We start from the raw sequence: 6,000 nt of genomic DNA on the forward strand, positions 1-6,000 counted from the left end.
GAATCTTTTCCTGAATGTGGAAAATAAAATATTCCTCACATTTTATTTTTGCTCCTGTAGTAGCAATATCAGAAAAGAAATTCTGAATTAATATTTTCTCGTTATACATCGTTCCCTAAAGTGAACGCAACTACCAGAAATAGTTATTATGAGTATGAAATGCCCAAAATTTTTATATTTAAATCCATCATATATTTATTTTGGAAGCATGCATATTATTTTGTATTTTATTGTCATGTTCTTTTCCTTTCAATATTTTGTGTACGGTATAACTAACGTAATTTTTAAATGAAAGGAAATAGACTCCAAAATTGAAGCGTTGACTTCAAAAGCTAATGTAGGAGACATATGTTTGGTGGATAGTGCAACAACGCACACAATTCTTAAGGAAAAGAAATTTTTCTTATCTTTAGCATTAATTGAAGCTAAAGTAACTACCATATCAAGATCAATTGATCTGATAGAAGGCTCCGAAAGAGCCATAATTATGTTAAATAATGAGACCAGATTAAGCATCAATGATGCATTATATTCAAGTAGATCCAGAAGAAATCTACTGAGTTTTAAATATATAAGAAAAAATGGTTATCATCTTGAAACCATGAGTGAAAATGATGCAGAATTCATCTATATAACTAGTAATGCCTCCAGAAGAAGGCTTATACTAGAAAAGTTGCCTGCTTTATCATCTGGATTGTATTATACAATCATAAAGGCAATTGAAACCTACGCAATATCAAACCAGAAGTTCGTTGATCCAAAAGCATTTATGCTTTGGAATGATCATTTAGGCCACCCAGGATCTACAATGATGCGTAGGATTATTGAAAATTCACATGGACATACATTACATAATCATAAAATTTTATTGTCCAGTGAACAATTCTGCACCGTCTGTTCTCAAGGCAAATTAATAATAAGACTATCCCCCTCCAAAATTGGAGGTGAATCCCCATCATTCTTGCAAAGCATTCAAGGGGATATATGTGGACCTATTCATCCACCAAGTAGGCCATTTCGATATCTTATGGTTTTAATTGATGTATCTACACGATGGTCTCATGTTTGTTTATTGCCTACTCGAAATGTTGCATTTGCTAAACTGTTAGCACAAATTATCAAATTAAAAGCACATTTCACAGATTATTCGATCAAGTCAATACAGTTAGATAATGCTGGTGAATTTACATCCAAAACATTTGATGATTATTGCATGTTTATGGGGATTGAGGTTGAACATTCAGTCCCGCATGTCCATACACATAATGGATTAGCTGAGTCTCTTATCAAACGACTCCAGGTAATTGCACGTACTTTATTACTGAAAAGTCAATTACCTACTTCTATGTGGGGATATGCTATATTACATGCTGCAGCGTTAATTCACTTGCGACCTTCTTCTTATCATCAATATTCTCCTCTACAATTGGTCTTTGGTTACCAACCTAATGTGTCTCATTTAAGAATATTTGGTTGTGCTGTATATGTCCCTATTGCGTCCCCTCAACACACAAAAATGAGACCCTAACATCGTTTGGAAATATATGTTGGATATAATTCACCATCTATTATCAGGTATCTGGAACCATTAACAGGTGATCTTTTTACTACACGATTTGTAGATTGTCACTTTGATGAGACAACTTTCTCATTTTTAGGGGAAAAGAAAATGTCTCTTGAAGTTAGGCATGAACTTACTTGGTATGTACCTACCATGTCTCATTTAGATCCTCACACATCCCAAAGTGAAACTGAAGTGCAAAGGATAGTGCAATTACGAATTATTGCCAACCAAATGCCTGATGCATTTGTTGATATAGCAAAAGTGACAAGATCACATGTTCCAGCTGCTAATGCACCAGCAAGAATCAATGTAACTGCTGAACAGTCCATTCGTGCCGTGACTGATCAATCTACCTCACGCCAGAAGCGTGGTAGACCTATTGGATCGAAAGACACTATTCCTCGAAAACGAAAGGCAAATAATCAAACAAATATAAATCATGATGATCCTAAGATAATTGAAAAATCCACACTCTCTAATATTCCTCCAGAAGAGGTTATAGTCCCTAAAGAGACTCAAGCCCCTGAAGTGGCACAAGTCCCTGAAGTGACACAAACCCCTGAAGTGGTACAAAATCCTAAAGAACAGGAAAATGAGAATATTGAAATATCTTTAAATTATGTTTATACACGAGAGGTGTGGAATCGTGAAACATTTATAATTGATGATATATTCTCATTTGCAGTAGCTACTGAAATTCTGAATGATGATGATTTTGAACCACGTACTGTGGCTGAGTGCAAACAAAGACATGATTGGCCTAAATGGAAAGAAGCAATTCAAGCAGAATTAGCTTCTCTAGCAAAACGTCAAGTGTTTGGGCTTGTAGTTCTAATACCTCAAGACGTACAATCCGTTGGATATAAATGGGTATTTGTGAGAAAAAGAAATGAGAAAAATGAAATTGCTAGATATAAAGCCAGACTTGTAGCCTAAGGCTTTTCCCAAAGGCCCGGTATAGACTTTGATGAAACATATGCACCTGTGATAGATATAATCACATTCAGATATTTAATCAGTTTAACAGTCTCTGAAGGACTGGATATGCGTCTAATGGACGTAGTTACTGCTTATTTGTATGAAAATTTAGACACTGAAATTTATATGAAACTCCCTGAAGGATATAAATTGCCTGAAGCAAAAAGGGTCAATTCAAGAGGCATGTACTCAATTAAATTATAACTATCATTGTACAAATTAAAACAATCCGGACGTATGTGGTATAATCGCCTCAGTGAATTTTTGAAAAAAGAGGGCTATGTGAATGACCCTATATACCCATGTGTCTTTATCAAAAGTTCAGAATCGGGATTTGCTATTATAGCAGTTTATGTTGATGACATGAATTTAATTGGGACTCCTAAAGAGCTCTCAAAAACTACTGAATATCTAAAAAAAGAATTTGAAATGAAGGATTTGGGGAAAACAAAATATTGTCTCGGCCTGCAGATCGAGCACAATTCAAATGGAATACTTATCCATCAATCAACGTTTATTGAAAAATTATTAAAACGCTTTAATATAGATAAGACTTATCCTTTGAGCACCCCAATGGTTGTTCGGTCTCTTGATCCAAAAAAGAACCCATTTCGTCCTAAAGAAGAAGATAAAAAGATACTTGGTCTTGAAGTACCATATCTTAATGCCATTGGAGCCTTATTATATTTGGCCCAATGCACGAGACCAGATATATCCTTCGCAGTTAATTTATTGGCCCGATTTAGCTCTGTACCAACTCATCGCCATTGGAACGGAATCAAACATATACTCTGTTACCTATGTGGAATTAGAGATTTGGGATTATTCTATTCTGTCAAATCCCTTAAAAATCCTAGTTTGGTTGGATATGTAGATGCTGGTTATCTTTCTGACCCCCATAAGGCCCGTTCACAAACGGGATATGTTTTTACTTATAATGACACAGCTATATCATGACGCTCCACCAAGCAGACCTTGGTTGCAACTTCTTCAAATCATTCAGAAATTTTAGCTCTCCATGAAGCCAGCCAAGAATGTATATGGTTACGGTCTGTCATCCATCATATCCAGAATGCATGTAGTCTTCCTTCTACAATAGACACTCCTTCCATATTATATGAAGATAATGCAACATGTATAGCCCAAATTAGAGGTGGGTACATCAAAGGAGACAGAACCAAACATATCTCACCGAAGTTCTTTTACACTCATGAGCTCTAGCAGAGTAAAAAGATTGATGTCAAGCAAATCAGATCCAGTGAGAATCTTGCAGATTTGTTCACTAAGACACTACCGACATCAACATTTGAGAAGTTAATGTATAACATCGGTATGCGGCGGCTCAACACGCAACCAAGTTAATCCTACTATAAAGAGAGGGAGCGTTCATCAGGGGGAGCATTCATCAGGCAAAATTTTGAAGTTTATCCAATATTGGACAAAAGGTGCACTGTACTCTTTTTTCCTTCACTAGATTTTGTCCCACTGGGTTTATCTAGTAAGGTTTTTAATGAGGCAGTTTAAGCACGTCCAACGCCAACTTACAGGGCATTTAATAATTATGTTTCTTTGCTTTGGTTTTTATCTCACTGGGTTTTTCCTTAGCAAGGTTAATATAATTATCTGTAAGTGGTGGAAATCCAAGGGGGAGTATTATGCATGGTGGATTTTTCCACCCCACATTTTTTACTTTGGCCAAAAGAGATGGGAAGGCATTAAATGCCTTAGAAACTTAGCATGGAAGAAACTATTTTTATTGGCTGGAGGGGTGGCAATTCTCCTATAAATACCCTCCCTCTCTTCATGTAATATACACACATTTCTTGCTTCTTCTTGCTTCTTATTGATTCTTTCTTTATTTTACCGTGGCTTTGCCTTAATAAAATCATAATTTTCTTTTGGTAATTCAATCGTTTTACCATTTATTTCATTATATTTATAACAGTTTGGAGATTGTGGGGGAGGGGGGGTGGGTGTTTATATAGAAAATAATAAAAAATAAGAAAAAATCCAAGCCAACAGCTACTGCCCTGGAGCCCAACGGCTATTGGCTTGGCTTGGCCAATGAGGGTGCAGAATGGCCTCCATTCTACACCTGCAGAGCCATCCACTTTACTTTAAAATATTTTTACATTTTATAATAGCAGGTCATGCGCTCACCGAAGGCACTAAGGGGACCCCCCATTATGTCTAATCTTAAAGGGTAACTAAGGTGTTATCTAACAAAAGTACTATCGTTTTAATAGAAATTAAAATAAATACGTAAAAAATTATTTTAAAAAAATAATCTATCATCAGTTACATCATTTTAGATTATCAATTATAGCAAATTAATTCAAGGGTCTGACATTGTTGTATTATTGTAACAATATTATTAATTAAGTTTTGGTTTGTTTATATAAAATTATATATATAGATTATATGTTATCAAGTAATTAAGTATTATTTTATTTTAAATTTAAAATTATATTACCATATAATAATATATAATTTATATAATCAATTATATATTTAAAATTATATACATATAATTTAATTAATATTTATTTATCCATTACAAAATTTTCAAGAAATTATATACATATAATTTAAGTGAATTAAAAAATTTTCAACTTTGAGTTTTTATTAGTAATTATCTAAATATCTTTTTTTTCTTGCTATGTAAATGTATGTATTCCTAAATATAATAATAGAATTAGTAACGTATTCTTGAATTTTATTTCAGCCATATATTTTACATATATTGGAATTTGAATAATTTGATAACAATTAGTAACGTATCAGCAAATTATTTGTTTTCACATTCTAATTTTAAGTTAAAAGATAAATGTCTGCATTGTTGTATTATTACAAAAGAAAGTTTAATGATTTTTGACATTTTTTGTTCTTCAAAATTTTTCTTTTCTATTAAAAGAAAAATGGAAATCACTTTTGTTGCCATTTTTGGAAATTAGGATTTAAAAAAATAATTTATAAACAATTTATTTGCCCCTACGATTTTCCTCTATAACCATTGGTATATGTTTTAAACAAGTAAATATTCAGTGAAATTTTATTTAAAAAATCTAAAAAAATATTTTTAAAGTAAATTTTATTTAGTTTTTATGAAAATAATAATTTTACTTTTCCAGTGAAATTATAAAACTTCTATTAATATGTAATATGAATATTAAATAACAAAATATTTTTATCAATTAAAAAATTTATCAAAAATTTTGAAACTTTAACTAATTTTAAAATAGGCCAAACGACTATTTCCCACCCAAGGTATGCTATAATGACAAGTTTCCACCCTTTAATTATGGAAACACCAAACACCCACCCATGGCCGGTTAGATTTAACAAAACTCTAACGGTCGTAAATTTAATCTCATTTTTCCCCCTAAAAGTTCAAAAACTAACATTTTTTCCCTAAGCTAAGTTTGAAAAGATTGCATTTCCCCCCCTAGGGTTTATTT

The sequence above is a fragment of the Mangifera indica genome, unplaced genomic scaffold (genome assembly GCF_011075055.1).
Source record: "Mangifera indica cultivar Alphonso unplaced genomic scaffold, CATAS_Mindica_2.1 Un_0001, whole genome shotgun sequence".
In the NCBI taxonomy this organism is placed as follows: Eukaryota; Viridiplantae; Streptophyta; class Magnoliopsida; order Sapindales; family Anacardiaceae; genus Mangifera; species Mangifera indica.